Here is a 17693-nt window from a genome sequence, read left to right as displayed (position 1 = left end):
CACCACTAAGGATGTCTTCTCTGCCCAGGGCATCTTCACCTTCCTTCACCTGGTGCCCTCTGTGGAGACTCGGGCAGCCTGACCTGCAGGAACCTTTGCTGACTGCACTGATACGCCTTGAGGGGCTCTGCCATTGCTCCTGCAGCTCCTGTGCTTCTCTGTAGTAACCCATCACAATTTTAACAAACTTGCAGTGTGTCCCCTTAAAGCGGGAAATGCTTCACGTCTCTCTTAGCCCCAGTGCCCAGCACAACGCCTGGCCAGCCTGTGCTGTAGGTCTTCCATGAATGCAGCTCACCCTGAGGCTCAGACAGCATGTTAGGGTACAGAGTCCATTTCAGCAGCAGATTGCACACAATTGCACGGTAGCTTAGAGAAGGTTCATAGACGGCTTCCCGATGGAGCCACCCTTCTCTCACACAGCCCATCGGTGAGGCCCCAGCCCGGCCTGCCTCCCTGGGACTTCCATCCTCATTTGGAGCAAAGACTCAGCCTGAGGAGTTGCAGCCCCTGCCAGTGTCTGAGCCCGAGCATACGTTCCTGGGTGGTGGCTGGGTGACAGGAGGAGCCTGGTGTGACGTGCTGATTGATGGTTATCCTGGACCAACGGTGGGATCAGCGGAGCGTGCTTTGTTAAAGAGATAAGTGGATCGTTCATGACTGAGAAGCTGTGGGTTCTAGTTCGATCACCCAGGCTCTGGCATTAATTGGACACTGAGCTGGAGGACAGGGTCGGTCCCCTGTGTCTTTCAGTGCTCAGAAGGGTTCTTGGAGGCTCCTGGACTTGAGCTTCAGTATGACATGCAGTCCCCCTGCCCAGCCCGACGAGGCTCCCTGAGCAGTAAAGGAAGTGGAGAGGGAAGCTGAGGTGGACCCCACTTCCTGGAGACCCTCACGTCTGGGGCCACAGGCCCTTACTGGGCAGGGTTGTTTGGCCAGCACTCTGCACCCAGCCCAGCAACTCCATTTCTCAAGGCCAAGGGTCATGGTTTCCAGCTCCATTTATCTTAGCAAGCTTCCCTTTCTCACACACACACACACACACACACACACACACACACACACACACACACACGAATGCGGAACAGGCCAAGCTTACTGCCAGCACTCGCTAACAGGATGGACACATTCTCTCCTCCCTCTTCCCACCCACATTGAAGATCCTCCAGGGCCAGCATGTGTAATTTGGGCTTTTGCGCCGTGGCTCAGCAAGCTAGGTTATGACTGCATCCGCCAGTGCACTCCAGCCGGACACCCTGTGACCATGGACAGCTTTGTCTCTGCAGGAACGTGCATTCAGGTGCCGACAGCTGACTGCCTGGCAGACCTTTTGGAATTCACGCTGCTTATGAGCAAGGGCCTGGGAAGTCCACAGATCCACAGATCCCCCGTGACCCTAGTCTCGGCCTGTTCTAGGCACTGGGCAGGCCGAGGAGGAATTAGTGAGCAGACCCCAGCTTGCCAAGCCCTCTCAGTCTGCTCAGAGTTGGGACAGGCATGGAGGGATCCAGGCCCAGATGCAGAACCAAGTCTGTGTGCAGTGTTCATCCCACAGCTAAGGCTGGTGGACAGCTGGCCCTAGAGAAGAGGAGGCAGACTGGGCTCCAGTGGGGTGGTGACCTCCATGCTAGGAGCAGGGGCCCAGCTGCCAAGCCTGCCTGTCACACAGAAAGTGCAGAGCTGGCCCTTTGTCAGCTATGAAGTCCAGAAAGGACACAGACAGGAAACTGCTTCTCAGGCCTCTGTGGAAGTGGACGGCACGGAAGTGAGTGTCCTTTCTCAATTGCTGCTCCCTCCTAGCCTCGGGCCTGCCATCTGCTGACTTCTTTGTTTATGACGCTTAGAAACATAAGCAATTTGATAGGAAAAGTATAAAGAACTTAATTAATATGAAATTAGAAACTATGGACCTTTCCAAACTCTTTTCCCTTCTTCTCAGCAGAGTGGATATGCAGGACTGCTTGATATGCAAGACACGCTTCTGCTTATCTCCCGGTGGGGTCTCTCATGTCCCAGTGTCCACACGTCATCGGAGCCCATGGCAGGTGGCTGGGTGACCACTGAGGCCTGCGTCTAAGCCCGAGTCTGCATACCGGCTCCTAGTGTGGAAGACAGGCTGGCCCACTGCCCATTTGAAGAGTATGCTAGTACCACAGCTTCTTGCCCTGCATGTGCTTTGGCTCTCCGGGCTTTGAGCCTGGTGAGGTTGGTGAGATGGCAGAGTGAGGAAGGTATTTTTGATTCCCTCGGGCTGTGTAGGTTCACATCTTGCCTCTGTCGCCTGCTCTGCAGACAAGTCATCTCTTTTAACCTCTGTGTCTGTTTCCTATCAGATGAGGCTGATGGGAAGTCCTGTTTCACAGAGTTACTGTGAGGATCGATAAGATAACCTGTGGCTCATAGTAAGTGCTCCATAAAGGGTGGCATAGAAGTAGCGGCCATAGTTATTATTATTGGAAAGCAGGCTTTCGGGCTGCAGGCGTTTGTCCCTGGCACGCCCACGGCCTTCAGGAGCTTCCCTTTACCCACCTCCCCTGCCCTGCTGTGGGGATCCACAGTGGCAGTCGTGGAGACAGTCTCAGCGCCCTTTCTCACAACACCTGGACCCTGGAAGTGCTGCGCGACATCTCAGGGTTTCCCTGTGGCCCACTTTATTTTTCTTTCTTGTAAGTAAAGACATAATGTGCGTGTCCCACCAGACCCAAGCTGCCTGGTAGCAGGGTGCAGTGGTCCTCTGGGAGTGTTGGCCTCTGGACTGTGGGGATTAGGAAGCAGGGGTCAGGCTATGGGGCGGGGGGGGGGGGGGTGCTGGCTTTCTCCTGCAGAGGCCCCAGGACACCAGGCCTGGCTGCCTCCATCTGCTGAGCCCCATCTCCTACTCAAGCTGCAACCAGGAAACCCTGCCGGCGCCCAGGCCTCCTCTCTTCCGGGAGCTTTGTGCACTCCTCCATCCTGGCATGGACTGCCCCACAGCCCAGTCCCCAGCAGCGTGCCTCCTGGGATGCTGTGTTCTGCACCTGCGCACCCCTGGCCTGCACCAAGGCCTGGGCCACCCCTCAGCCCCCATGTGGCTCTGTCAGTGCTCAGCCCTAGCCCCACTGGATGCATTCTTTGCATTACTGACTTCCCCTGGTGGTCTTCAAGCCAGGGAAAGTCCCTGGCAAGGGCCCCTGCTGCTGCCAGCAGCATGCCGGGCACATGCTTGTCTGTGGGGTTCAGCACAGACTGGCCTCAAATGCACTTTCAGGCTTGGGGTTCTGAGCTTACGCCCAGAGGCCCCAGTAGGGGCTGCAGCCACCCAGTGCCATGGTCCTCTCTGGGTAAACTGAGCCCAATTGCACAGCCTGCTCCTGCTCTGCTCTCAGGCCGGTGCCTCTCACTCCCCAGCTCCCCATGCAGGACACTCCCTCACCAGCCTTGGACACCCGAGGGCGCCTGGCCGCAGCCCCCATCTGCTCCTCCTGGGCAGTCCCACCTGCCAGCTCTTCCCCAGAGTGCCGCCCTCTGGTATCCGGTGACACCCTGCTGGCCAGTGTGCCGCAGCCTCCAGGCAGCTGCTGTAGCACCCACTGTCCAGCCTAGCCTGTCCCTGACAGAGCCAGCCTGAGCCCAGAGCCGGGGTGTCTCACCCCAGTGGCTGTCAGCGGGGGGCTGTGAACATGAGCCCTTTTATGGTGTCACCCAATGGGAGACAGGGAGAGCAGGATGGGGCTGAAGACATCCCAGTGTCACTGGAGGTGGTCAGGAACACCCGGGGATTGGGGAGCCCTGGTTAAGCAGGCTGCAGCCCCAGCAGGCCAGTCCCCTGGAAGTGGGCTGCTGGGGGCAGGTTGTGTTAATTTTGTCAGGTTCATTTCTGCGGTTTCGTGGGTTCTGAGGCAAGCACTTGAGCCTTCCGGGACCTCAGTCTGTTAGTCCACACAATGGGAGGGTTGCAGGGTGAGGAGCCTGAACTTTCCACCTGGCTTTTGTATTCATTGATGGCTGAAAACAGACCAGGCCTTCAGAGCCTGCGGAGGGGTGGGTGAGAACAAAGTGCACTGTTTCCTGCTGCTGGAATCCAAGGCAGGGACTTGTGGAGTTTCCCATCCCCATCGGAAGCCATCCTGGGCCCTGAGACCATGGCGCCCCAGAACCCACTGGGGCCGTGATTAGTCACACAAACTTTTCCTCAGCAGACTATTTACACAGCCAGCACATAGGGAAACACTCCCGTGTTACAGCATATAACAGTTTTCCCACATTTGAGGTCACTTTTTCATACATTTCTTAATGCAACCTAAACCCTTGTTATAGAATGTCTACATTTTGGCAAAAGGAACCACCGTCATGCCACTGAGATCCCCAAATAAAGTTCAGTTCATTTTCATCTCTCTTTCCTCCCCAAATATTATTGCTGGAAATGTTACATTATCATAAACCAGAGTTCAGGATACATATAAGTTTTCAACAATTGTCATTTTTCTCCATATCGAAACTCCGATTACTGCCCAAATTTTACAGACTCCTGGCCCTCCCTCTGATATTTCTGTTTGGTAGCTGTTTGTCTTCACCTACCCCAGCTCACCCACAACCGCAACGGTTAGAGGCAGGAGAGTTTACAGCAGTGTTCTGGCTGCCTGCTTCCCCCTCTTCTGCCGGCGCGTGGGCTGAGCAGCCTGGGTGTGATGTGTGGAGGGGTGAGCCCTGAGGGCCGGTGCAGGAGGCTCTCCCGGACTTTCCTTGGGATGGTGTGTGGAAGAATCCCTGCAGAGGGCTCTGAGCCCAAGCCCACTGGCTGGGCCTCTCCCAGAAAGAGGGCTCCTCTGTGGAGCCCCTGGAGGTGTGGCCACTGCGTTGGACATTTCCAGGTAGGTTTTCTTCCCCCTCAGCCATATGGCAGGGTGGACGCTCCGGCTTCCTGCAAGGTCTCGGTGGCCCGGGCCTGCCCCAGCACACTGGAGTTGCATGTGCGTCCTGGCCCTCGGGCCTGTTTGCTCTTGTGGCCAGCCGGACAGGCGTGCGCTCCAGGCCCGCTCCAGTCCAGGGTACTCTTCTTGCCTCCTCCCTACCCAAACAAACAAAATCAAAAGAGGCTTTGGAGGGCATAGTTCTGTGTCTGACTCCTCCTTCCGAGCTGTAGCCCCCTTGGAAGGGGGCCTTCGCCCCTGCACAGGATTCGTCATCTGCAAAATGGAGCTCACAGCTGTGAGCAGGCTGGGAGGGCACATTGGATCTGTCAGGCCCCTTGCCCGGGCGCAGACACCTGGGAGGTGTTTTATGTAGATGGTGGGCTGGGCCAGCCTTCACTCCCATGCCCAATTGCTTCCGCTGGCTTCTCCTCTGGGCCTTCATCTCTGTTGCTTGTACCCCCATGACAGCCCTAACCATATTGGCTCTCCATTATTTCAGTTAGTAATATTGAATAAACCTTTCTGGAGGGGGACCCCCTCATCCGCTCCCCTCTCCAGCATGTTGAGCGTCAGGGCACATCCTCTGTGCAGCCCAGCACTAAGCACCTCAAGGCAGCCTCCTCTCGGTGGCTGAGAATAGGAACTGCTTGTATCCCCACTCCTGGGGCGGAAACAGGCTCAGAGAGTTTAGGCAAATTGTCCAAGGGTACCCAGATGGTAATGTCAGGGCCAGGATGCGATCCGAGGCTCTGCTGAATTCCAAAGCCTGTGCTCCTCTCCGGATGTGACTTTAATGGCATTTGTTATGCCGTGGCGTACTGATGCCCTAGAATCCTATAGACGTGGTTAGTCTGCCCTGAACCAAGCAAGCAGAGTTGGCTGTGTCTGCTGAGGTTGTGCACCTGCTTTCAAGTCTTTCGGCATCTCGCCCCTCACACTTGCTGCGGTCATTGTTCTTGCCTAAAGCAGGAGCACGCCCCCATGCACCCCTGCCGTGGACCTGCTTGTTAGAAATGTGTGCAAAGGAAGCATTCGCAGGCTGCAGTGGAGGATGCTGGGACTTTCCTGTGAGCGCTGAGCTTCTGCACTATGATGGCCTTCAGTTCAATTGTTCTGGGCTTTCATTGCTTCTTGAATTTTGGTTATGTTAAGAATATAGGAAAGATGATTATGTTTTTTGTTTGCATTTCTAGGGATCAAACCCAGGTCCCTTCACGTGCAAGGCAAGTGCTCTTATCACAGAGCTTTACCACCCCACCGCACCCCCACTCCCGATGGCTATTCTTATTTCTGGGCAGATTGGAGACCTTTAACATTCTTGAAATCAGAAGAAAAATAGCTTTTGTTAAGGCTGGACGGTCTTCAAATGGGTGGGGAAGGTGAGTCAGGTCTGGAGGTTCTCTTCCCACAGTGGGCTTAGGGCCCCAAAGGGGCCCAAGAGTAAAGATGAGAAACCCAAGACTCGGCCCCAGCCCTGGGGATGGGATTTCATCTCCAGCCCAAGCCCAAAGTCTAGACACCCAGCTCCTGACTCACCTCAGCTCTCTCCAAATGGACCAGGGTCGTCTGCCATCAAACGGACACACGGCAGGCACTTCCCTAGACATTCTCAGACTTTGTGAGGCTGAGCTGGCCGGAGAGGTCACAGGTGCCGTGTCCTTGTGCCGACTGCAGCCCCCAGGAGCTGACCGGTGTCAGAGCTGCCTGCGGAGAGCTCAGCACTTGGTGGGGGGAAGGCGGCTTCCAGACCTGGACAGGGAGGGACTGAGGCATCCGAACTGCCTGGCGCTCTGAGTTCCGTTGGTTCCTCTGCCGGTCCCCAACTTGTGCAGGGTTTGGCCAACCCTGGCTGAGCCCTGATGCCTGTGCTTCAGTGGGGGCGGCAGGCCTGCACCGGCATCCGGGGGAGCAGGAAGGGAGCAAAGGTGTTTTCCAAAGCAAGTTTCCCAAGCCCTCCTAGGATCCCTTCTCCGTTATAAAGCAGAGGACATAAATGCTAAAACGAGGGTTCTTGCCACTGATAAGAAAAACCAGAGGATGTAGGAGTCTCATTAAGAAAATCCTGAAATTTTTGTCTTATTACCACTGCAACATAATACAGTAAGTATGTTAATTCTAGCCTCCCGGGCTCCCCTGCAAAATCCCTTTCAGCTGAGGCTGGCGGGAGCAAGCTGCTGGGCTCCTGCAGCCTGGCGCAGGTCTGTTTTGCATTCTGGCCTTGCCTTGACCTCATGTAGCAAATCTCTAATTTGAATGGCCCTGGCTTTGCCCCCACCTGCCCAGCTGCCTTTGCGGTGTTCAGTTCAGCAGAGCATGACTGGAAGCCTACTGTGTGCAGGGGTGGTCCTGGGAGCTAGGAAATGTCGAAGTCTGCAAGTTTCTGCCTTGGCCGGAGCCAGTCGTCTGAGGAGGGCACCGAGATTTACAGGCCAAGCCCACCGGCCGACCTTGTCCCCAGCAGAAGCTTTCAACAAGCTTCTCTTCCAAGAGATTATTCACCGTGTGTGCTGCTTGAACTTGGCGCGCTTCTCCAGTTCCTTTCACCAGAGGAAACGAGCAGCTTGAAGCAAGCACTTGTGTCCTAAGGAGAAGGTTGGAGGCGGGCTTGTGCCTCAATAGGGAGCTCTCCCAGATCCCATCACACGGCTCTGTAAGGAGAATGGGGTTCTGCTCCGCTCTCCCCTCCCAAAGCCCTTCCCACACCCACACGTCTCTGCGAGCCAGGTTTGGGAGACCCTGGAAGAGGCAGCACATGCAGGGTGAAGAGGTGGACGCTCAGTGCTGCGCTAGGGAGTGGCAGAGCCCGCCCAGAGCCAGGGCTGGGCTTCTCATCTGCTTGTCTTTCCACTACACCAAACCCCCAGCGCGGGCAGGCGGGCGGGCGGGCAGGAGGAGCGTTGTGCGGGGGCCTGTTGTGACCTGCCTGGACCCAGGAGGTGCCGAGGGGAGAAGCAGCTGCGAGGCCTGGTGATGGATGTTCACGGCTAACGGGTGGGTGACTGCGCACACACTGGTGCCAGGGTGGCCGAGCGCTGGCCGGAGGGGCCGGGCGTCGCATTTCAGCAACATGATCTCAGCGCAGTCCCGGAGCAAGCGAACAAGGGAGGGACAGGAACACACTCTGAGTGTCTGCGGCCTTCAGCTAGGAGAGGGGCCTCCCTGCCCCACGGCTCCGTTCCGTTTCCCTGCTGGCCTTGCCAGCTCTTTCCGGACAAGTCCCTTCCAAGTCTCCTCCAGTGAGAAGGCCGCGTTTAGAAGTCAGTTTCTGAAGGGCTTCCCAGGGAGTGGAGTGCAAAACAAAAGCCTCCCAGCTCACTCGCCCCGGGCAGGAGAACTGGACCCCTTGCTGGGGTGCGGGTGGCGTTTATATTTGTTAGGGATCTTGCATGAAAGTCATTTTGCTCCTTGGAATTTTTTATCCAGACTCTTAGACTTTGGTCCTCTGCTGGATGACTTAGTGATCTCCAGAATTTGCTGACATTCTGGCTCCTAAGAATACATACTGTTACTTTTAATGAGTGTTATTTGTTTTCAAAAGATTTCCCTGAGCCAGCTGAGTGCCTCAGGTGCAGCCTCCGTGCTAGAGCTGGGGAAGAGGGTAAATTACAAGACTTCGGGTGCTCAGAGCTAAGTACTCCCGTCTAGACACGTAGGAGGGAGCAGAGGCCCCGGGGAAGCAGGCTAGCGCCAGGCCTGTGCATGAAGAGAAGAACTTTCTCTTTGTTCTGTTGCCCGCTGCTTGTCCTGCAGGGCCAGGAGGGCAAGGAGTCTTGTGGGGTTTGGCCCGGAGGCTTCCTGTCCTCTTTCTTGTTTTCTGCTGTCACGAGGCCGCAAACCGTGACATTCTGCTCCACCCTGTCAGTGCCTTGGTCCAAGGAGAACTTCTCTGTACCCGCGTCCCTTGGCCAAGAAGAAACAGTGCCCAGGGCCTGCTGGCATCTGCCCACGCCCTGTCTCCCTTCCTCCCCATATGACCGCAGCGAACAGACAGTTCCTTCTGGCCAGCCTTAGGGGGAGGTTACCCGGCCAGGCCCCGAGCCCCAGGCCAGCGCCTGCAGGTCCGGCAGGGGTGCAGTGTCGGCCACGTCTAGGAGGCTATGGTGCAGAACCAAGCCTTGCCACGCTCCTTGGAGCTCAGGGGCAAACAGCCACGAGCCCTGGACCCTACCCCAGCTATCTTTAGAACGCTATCAGGTGCACAGGATGCCCAGCTGCCTTTTCCACCTGCTGGGCTCATTACAGAGATCCCATGTCTGCCCTAGGCCTGCCTGTTCCACTGCAGTCTGACTGCAGCCCAGGGCTGCACGAAGCTCCTGAGCGTCTCTCAGGCCTTGCCTGCCCGTGGCAGGTGGCATCACCAAGATGCTTGGGCCCAGGGAGCAGAGATGTTGGCTGCTAATGCTTGCCCTCCTCTGCTTCCTTGAGAGGCAGGGCAAGGCCCGAAGGTAAAGATAAATCAGGAAGCATCTTGACCCGGGAGCCAACCCATGTGGAGTGTTGGGTCATGGGGCAGACTTGCTCCAAGCTGGGGCACCCCTGCCTGTACTAAGGAGACCTCCCCAGTGCCTGCTGGGAGGCCCCGGCATCCAGAGGACTCATAGAGAGGCGGTGCAGAGTTCAGCCTTGGGGACACGCAGGTGAGGCCGGGGCTGGGAGGGGTGACACCACAGGCAGAGGGGCTGCAAAGGCTGCACTTGGCCTGCAGTGCAGCCCGGGAGCTGGGGGAGACCCGCGGCTGGCACAGAGGCCGAGGGCCGTGGGAGGAGAGCCGGAGCGAACCAGGCGGTGCCAGGTGTGGAAAGCCCTGGTGCCACTCTGCTCCCCACCCTCCGCAGGGTCCTGGGTTTCCCCACACAGCAGCATCCACGTCGCCCTGGCGCCCGGTCACGGTGGGTCTCCGAGCGTGTGAGCCCGGCCTGCCCTTGGCAGCTGTCAGAGTCGCTTCCCAGCTCCATGTCCAGTGTCATTGGGCTGCTGACCCTAAGGGCCACAGGGGGAGCATTTATACAGCAGCCGGGTGGAGGATCCTCAGCAGGGCCTCGGTGGTGGTTGTTTGTTTGGGCCTCGCCGCCTCCAGAGCCGGAGTCAGACACCCCAGCAGGACTCCGGGAGGTGGGGACCCCTGCGGGTTTCACGCTCAGGTTGGCAGTGAGCCTGTGGACCGGCTCAGTGCACTTGGGCACGTGTGGTGCCGCTCACTGCTGAGGAGCCTGGCGGGTGGGAGGGTAAGGCTCCCCAGACTGCACCGTGGACCCCAGCACGTGGGACAGTCACCCACATGCGTGCTGCCTTTCTGCACCAGGCTACACACGCTTTCCGCTTGTCTTCCGCTCCGAGGCTGGCATACGCGCCCCGACACAGCCCAGCTCTGGTGGGGTGGCCCTTCGTGCATCAGGTAGCACAGGCCTGAGGGCAGGTGGCGTCCAGCCCAAGGAGGGCCCTGCTGTGTGGACAGGGTGAGGAGCCAGCATGGCCCGGCCCTCTGCGTGCAGAACGGGGTCTGTTCACGGCCGCCTGGGCCTGCAACAACCCTGTAGGCCGAGCCCTCTTCCCTGTAGAGATGAGGAGGCGGAGGGCTCGGTGGAACGCTCGCATGCAGGGCTCTGTGGCCCCAGGCCTTTACCTCCACTCCGGCCCTAAGGCCCCGGCCAGCTCCCTGTGGAGCCTTCGGCCGTTCATCCCCAGTGAACTCAGACCCTGAGCAGCCCGGCTCCTCCCAGAGAGCAGCTGCCCACTCGGCTGCCTGGACCCGAGCGACCTCTGTGCCACGCCAGCGTCTCAGCAGTGGACGCTAACAGCAGCGGTGGATGCACTGTTGCATTCCTTGCTCTTTTGGAGGAAGAAAACCCTGGCTTCTTAGGGCTGTTGTATTTTCTATTTCTGTAAAGAGGAAATTAATTTTAGTCTTTCTTTCTGGTTTAAAATGTTGTTCTTTGCTTTTTCCGCCCTACAATTTAAAAGGAAACATTTGTCTGTTGAGAAAAGAAATGATAATTATAGACTAAAAATTGTTTCTATTCTGATTTGAAAAAGTGACCCAAAAAATCCCACCGCACAGATGGGGCGCCGCTGACGGAGGGTGGGTAACAATGAGGCCCGGCCGGCACTCGAGGTGTGGGCCCTGGTGTCCTTGCAGTGAAGGCTGTCTCGAAGCTGCCCCCTTCTGATGCTGGCTGTCTTGGGGTCTGGACTCCCTGCGTGTCCTGTGGACCACCCACAGCAGAAAGGGGCGTGTGGAGAGGTCCCTCCGATCACACGGCCTGGGTCGTCGCTGAGCTATGGGAGACAGGGCCCAGCTCCCGTGTGTGGCCCCTGAGCTCAGAGAACCACCTGGCTTTATTCCCTTCGCTGAGTGTTTTACTTTTCAGCCTCACAAAATCACAACTGCTCTTAGTCTTTCGATCAATAAAGCAGGAAACTGATTAGACTGTGAAATTAAACTAATAATGCCATGCTATTAACCCCCGATCGATGGGGAATGAGCTCAAAGTGAAGGCTATTCCCGAAATCCATATTACCCCTTGGATCCATGTATTTACTTTTTTGAAGAAATCCGAGGGGTGTGTACATCCCAGACCACCTTTCCTTTTGCAGAAGTGGTGTGGTTTGTGGGGTACAGGCCAGGAGGCTCAGGAGAGCTGTGCTGGCAAGGCGGCTGCAGCAGGGTGGCTGGAGGCCCTCAGACCACTTGCTGGGGGAGAGCCCAGCAGGTCCTGCCTGCCCTAGGCCTGCCTTGTCACTAGCATCCTCTCCTTGGGGTTAAGGTCGCACATCTTCATTTCTTTCATGCTGCGTAACAAAATATCCCAGGCTAGGTATTTTACAAAGAATTAAAATTGATTTCTTACCGTTCTGGTGGTGGGAAGTTTCAATAGAAAGGTACCAGCATCTGGTGAGAGTCGTCATGCTGTGAACCTCTTGGCAGAGCAAGAGCGCACAACAAAGAGGAGGGCCCGAACCCACCCTCCTATCCCAGGCTCACTTCCTCAGTGGCTGACCCACCCCACCCCGCATCAGCCCTTCAGCCCGTGGAGCCTTCCTGCTCCTGTGCCTTGGGGGACGCATTTGATCCACAGCACAGGGCCGCTCTGTGACCAAGAGCTCCAGGGTGCAGGGCTGGCCGGAGAGGTCTCTCAGTCTGGCCTGGGTCCCGCTGCTGGAATGCTCTCCACAGCGTGGGTCTCTGTGTGCCCAGTCCGTGAAAGGGCGGCCAGTCCTCCTCACTCTCCCCTCCCCATCTCAGCCGTGTTCGCCTCCCGCGCACGCAGTGGCGGGCGAGGGCTGGCCCTGCCCCCGGGTGACCTCTGCCCTGTCAGGACAGCTGCCAAGACAGCCTGGGCAGCCGCATTGCAGACGAGGCTCTGTTCGCAGCACACGGAAGGGGCAGCTGGGCAGCACCAAGGGTCCCATCTCAGGCGTGTCCGAGCCCTGCTTGTCACTCAGCAGTGGCGAGTGCAGCCAGGCTGGACCTGGTGCCCATCAAGACCAGTCCGGCCACACCCTGAGCCCTGGTTCCCTGTGGGCCCTTTCCTGCCTCCCGCAGCCCCGTGGAGCCCTGGGGCTGTTGTGGAGTTAGCACAGCCTCTGGCCTCGCCTCCGAGGACCCTCCCTGGCCCACTCCCAGGTGGCCTGCCGGTTCCACCAGGGTGGAAAGTTGCCAAGGCTCGGACCCCTCTCCAAACGTGGTGATGGTATTTAATAACTAATTACTCTAATGATCCTGCAGAAATGCTGGAGACCTGTTTTAGGAGAGATGTCAATTAGAGCCATCTGCACGGTGAATAAAGGAGCCCTACCCCAGCTGTACTGTTGAAACATGTTAGCGTTTTCCTACCAGCGCCCATATGGTACTTAACGCAAGTGAATTGTTCACACTGCACAGCCCTGGCCTCCTGATGAATACGAGTATTTTGTTTTGGAAAATAGTCCTTCGGTCATGCGGAATATTTTTCAATGCAGTAAGCAGCGAGTTGGAAGCCAGTGAGCCCTGGAATGCAGAGACTCCTCCTCACCTTACGACACCCTCCCACCCCTCCAGCGCAGCCTGCCCCACGGGGCTGCCCACCACACCTGGCCCCGCTCCTTAGCATCTGTTTCTGAACTTGCTCTGAAGCAGGGCCCAGAGAGGGTTCTCACTCCGCCCTCCTCCGCTTTTCTACTTGGGAAATCCGAAGCAGGAGATTCAAAGCTGGGCCAAGTCAGGGCCCCAAGCTGCATCGGGAAGGGCCCTGAGACTGGGTAAAAGTCCCCCAAGAGCTGAAGAGTACAGGTGTCCACTGGGGGTGTGGCTTCTGAGGAGGATTCATTTCTGTGCGGAGTCTGGTGCTTGGAAGACACGCCTAAGCCAGACGTGGTGGCACACACCTGTGGCCCTCAGAGGCTGAGCCGGGAGGGTAGCAAGTCTGAGGCTCTGGACGACGGCAGCTTTCTAAGTTGACCCGGAAGACTCAGCGAGACCCTGCCTAAGTGGAGTGGGGCACATGTGCAGTTCACAAGTTGAGCCCTGGATGCTCAGCAAGGTATAGAGGGGCCAGGACTGCCTCTGGGGCCCCACAGAAGCCTGATCGGAAGGCACTCTCCTCCTCCTCACCGTAAAGACAAATCTCCAATCAGTAGTGACCAGAAGCTGTTGCCACACAGGGGCCAGCTGGCAGGGGCTGGACGCCACTGCTCGTGGGCTCCGACAGCTGAGCCCAGGTATGTTGGGCACCTGTTGCCTTGATGCTTCAAAAGCTGTCCAGGGCCAAATGTGGGCCTCCCTGTGCTGAGGGTCAAGGCTGCTGCATTGCAGCTATGGAAGGGCTGGCAGCTGTGCTCTGGCAAGAGGACCCTGCACCCTGCTGGGCTCTGTGCTCAGTGAGCTGAGAGCCCTGCAGTTGGGGCTGCTGGCAGGGAGCTGTTCTACTGCAGCCTGTTCCAGGACCAACAGGATTTTACACGCCAGCAATAACTGCTCCAGAACCTTCCCTAGAACCAAGGTCACTTATTCACGCTTAATAAAAGGCAAGATTGGCTGCAGCTGGTGGCAGAAGACCTGCCGCAAGTCCTGATAACTGAGACATTCTTCACAACACCGCAGCCCCATAAATCTCCCTTATTTCCGATTCGGCAGCAACTGATCCCAAGTTACAGTAACGATCCTAGGTTTGGCTGAATATGTTCTCAAAGGATATCCTTCAGGTGAAAAATAGCACATAGGTGCTGGCATCTGTCCCTCATCTGCAGGCTGTGCCATTGGATTCCACCTCTGGGCCCCGGCTGTTTGCCCCTGGCCCGTACCAGGTGAGGGTCTGGAAGGACCAAGTCACAGCAAGCCCCCAGCGGCTCCTCACGAGGGGCCACAGCCCACAGCCTCAGCTTCACCGTCTTTCCAGGCAGAGCACATCTTTAAAGAGGGACCTGCAGGGTGACCAGACTACAGGATTCTCTTAATTTGGAACTGAGGCTCGGGGACCTGGGAGCCGACAACCCTAGAGGCCTGTGTTCCGAGGGTGTGCGTGCGGGTGTCAGACGGAGGAGACAAGCTCCCAGCGTGGCCCACCCAGCCCTGCTCACTGAGAAGGGGCGAGGCAGAAAGGCTGCTCGCCACAGGCCTCTGCAAGCCGAGGAGCGTTGGCCTGGCTCCAGACTACCAACGGCACAGAGGTGAACTTTCCTGGAGGAGGGAGGCGGCCCCGCAGCTGTGTGTGCAGAGAGGAGGGGCCTGGGGAGCCAGGGCATCTCAGAGACCCCAAGCCCGAGGCGCACAGGGTGCCGCATGTCAGATCTTTGGGCAGCTCAGGAAGTTTCCTGCCCACCAGTGAGCAGCTCTCAGCCCTCCCCGCATGGAAAGGTGCGTGGAGACACAAATGAAGCCTGGGTGTCCAGAGGCAGGACAGAAACCGTGTGTGTATGGAGGGGGATGTGAGGGGCGCACGGGGTGGCCCAGCTCTGTGGGTGCCTTTGGTGGTGGCTTCCTGCGGCCCTTCCTGGGGCTGTGGGTTAAGGTCGGATCTGGGGTGTCTGTCCTTCTGAAGGCTTCTTTCAAGGCAGGGGGAAAACAAAGGCTCACTTCAGGGACCCTGTGAGGCTGGTGCTCTCTGCTCTGGGGAGGTGGCCAGGATGCTCTGGCTGAGGTGCCAGTGAGACCCAGCCGCACAGGACTCGCGGCCTTTGGCTTGGGAGAGCATGTCAGCCTCTCCTGGGAGTCAGGCAGCTGATGCACCCCAGGGAGCCGCAGGTCGGGGACTGGGCCTCTGCCAAGCCTCTCCGGAGACCTGGGCCAGAGCTCCCAACAGACAGACAGATGGACGGACCCTGGGGGGAGTAAAGGGAATGCAGATGACATTTGTGTAGTTTGAGGAACCCCAGCCCCACCCCGGGCCAACAGCGTTCATAAGAATGGGGGGCATTTACAGAAATGGAGAGAACAGTGTTTCCTTGCAGTCACGTACTGTCCATGTTTGGGGGCAGTTGGGATGCTAATTGCAAGCCAAATGTAACTTCGACCTTGGTGAACCTGGTGTGGGCTATTTTGTATAAATAAGACTGCTTGTAGAAAAAATACAATTCTACTGATTAACTTTCCTAATTTCAAAAACATGAGATTTTCCTATGGTGTTAAAAAAATATATATGTGGCACAATGCAGCGTTTACAGAGCTCCTTTTGTATAGGTAATAGTGTAGTTCCTCCTGTTTTCATTGAAATTTGAATCAAGCAAGGAACCGCCTGTCACTTGTTGAAAGTCCCCAGTTCTCAGGGCACTGACCTTGGGTTTTAGAGTATTTCGCCCCTGGGCACAGTCTGCAGAGCAGCGAGGGGCTTCGGGCACAACCAGACCTCAGGTGCGCCCAGGGGTGGTGCTTTGGGAAGCTCGGAAGTCACGTGGCCACACTGCAGCACCAGGACTTCCCCTGCAGGGTCCCCCTCCTCCACGCATCCGCAACTCCTGGCCCGCTGTCTCTTTCTTACCAGCATCCGATACATGACTGCTTTGGTGGGCACGCTGCACCCCCAGCCTCCTGTCGAAGCCTCATGCATCCTTTCCAAAGGGCCAGCTGGAGTGTGTGAGCCTCGGCCTGGGCCAGAACCATTTGTTGCTTTGAAGGGTTGCTAACTTGTGTTCAGCCCAGGTGTCACTGTCCCTCTTCTTCTCCTCTGTCCTGCCACGGCAGTGCCCTGCCCTGTGCCGGCGCAGACCCATGAAGGGAATGTTTTGATTTGACGGCACTGAGGTCCCCATCTGTTCTGGGCTCCACTCCTTCTGCAGATCTTTTTTTCTCCAGTACTGGGAATCGAACACAGGACCTTGTGTTTGCCAGGCATGCTTGGTACCATTGAGCTACATCCCTGGCCAGCTACAGCCCACTGCTTCTCAACTTAACCTTGCCAGGCTTCTGAAGGTGGCTAACCAGTTGCAGAACTAGAGGGGAATAAAATTTAAGTGCCTTTCATGGTAACTTAGAGATGATAGCATCTTGGATTTCACAGCTTAGAACCCCACCAGGCCTCTTCGGCCCCTCAGCTCAGTGTGCTGACTGCAAGAGCAGCTGCAGAAATGAGGCCTGGCCCAAAAGAACCTCTGACTGGTGGAAATGGACCGGGTCCTGGTTAGGGTAAAGGTAGAGCAGATGCAAACGTTCATCAGAACTCACTGGACTGTGTGCCCCAGATCCAAGCAGTTCCTTTATGGAAATGATGGCTCCGTAAAACTAGTTCCTAAAGCCTCACGTGGCCCGAGCAGACAGGCTGGTCACGGGCCTGTTCTGGTCATCCTGCTCTCGCCTCTGCTGTGCGTGAGGTGGTGTCGAGAAATATGGCTGAAGCCAGCATGTCACAGGATTGCTCCGCAGGACAAAGACAGCACAGCCTCCGTGTTTTGGGAACTGTAATCCTTTAAGTCCAAGCTGGGGCTCCATACATAGGTGCTTCCCTGTGCTTGCCCTGAGACTGTCCTGGTCTGCCTCTGAAGACACAAGCAAATCAAGCAGTTACAGGGAGTCTGCTTCGCACCCACAGGGGACTTCAGATTCATGGAAAACCCAGGCTGCTCTAAACAGACTCGTGCCCCCGTGCTCAGGGCAGCATTACTTACGACTGCCAACAAGTAAAAACAACCCGAGTGTCCTCAGGGAGATGAATGGACAGACCCAAGGTGGGCCTCACATATCATGGACTATTAGGCAGCCTTACCGAGGGAGGCACTAATGAATGTGTGCTGCCAGGTGACCCTTGAAGACAGCCAGACCCAGAAAGGCAGATTTTGTGTGACCCCACTTTGCGTGAGGCATATGGGGAATTCAGATTCGTGGAGATAGAAAGCACAATGCTGCTTTCCAGGGGGTCCAGGGACGGGTTCTTGTTTAATGAGTGAAGAGTCTGTCTGAGAAGATAAAGTGTTCTGAAGGTGGATACACACAATACTGAGTGTTACCTAATGCCACTGAGCTGAACACATAAAATGGCCGGGATGGTCAGCTTTGTTTATGTATATTTTACTACAGTAAAAACTAAAGCCAGGGCTTGCCTTCCCATCCCTTTAAATGTTGATAGCTCTTGGTCAGAGCCAATGCCTGGCCGAAGATTTGGTTTCTGATCCTGAAAACAGCGGTGCAGGGAACAGGCTATCCCTGCCAGCCAGCCCCTCTCAGAATGAGAGCAGCGCCCCCTTCAGAATGGCAGGCATCCTTTCTGAACACCCAGGCCCCTTCTGTGGCGAGGCGCACAATCTCAGGGCCAGTTAACGCGATTTGCTCCTGTTGATTCATTCAGACTGCTCGCGGTCTCAACCTGACAGCCGAAGGGTGAATTTTTCTTTATG

At 56.7% G+C, this 17693-nt stretch overlaps 1 protein-coding gene across 4 annotated transcripts in view; it reads left to right on the top strand.

Annotated features, from left to right (window-relative positions):
- Klhl29 (kelch like family member 29) overlaps window positions 1–17693 on the top strand; it is a 267445-nt gene that overhangs the window by 106800 nt on the left and 142952 nt on the right. Inside the window, exon 1 of one of the 4 annotated variants that reach the window (XM_021253539.2) lies at window positions 5414–7883. The exons of the other annotated variants lie outside the window; for them this stretch is intronic. The gene's annotated coding sequence lies outside the window, so the exon portion shown is untranslated. Of the gene's footprint in view, window positions 1–5413; window positions 7884–17693 lie in introns of those variants that run through there. 4 annotated transcript variants of the gene reach the window in all.

This window comes from Heterocephalus glaber, unplaced genomic scaffold, assembly GCF_053883595.1.
Source record: "Heterocephalus glaber isolate CG9 unplaced genomic scaffold, H.glaber_assembly_v1.0 deba00001457, whole genome shotgun sequence".
NCBI lineage: Eukaryota > Metazoa > Chordata > Mammalia > Rodentia > Bathyergidae > Heterocephalus > Heterocephalus glaber.
The sequence above is the reverse complement of the archived record's forward strand: the minus strand, read 5'-3'. Positions and strand labels throughout refer to the sequence as shown.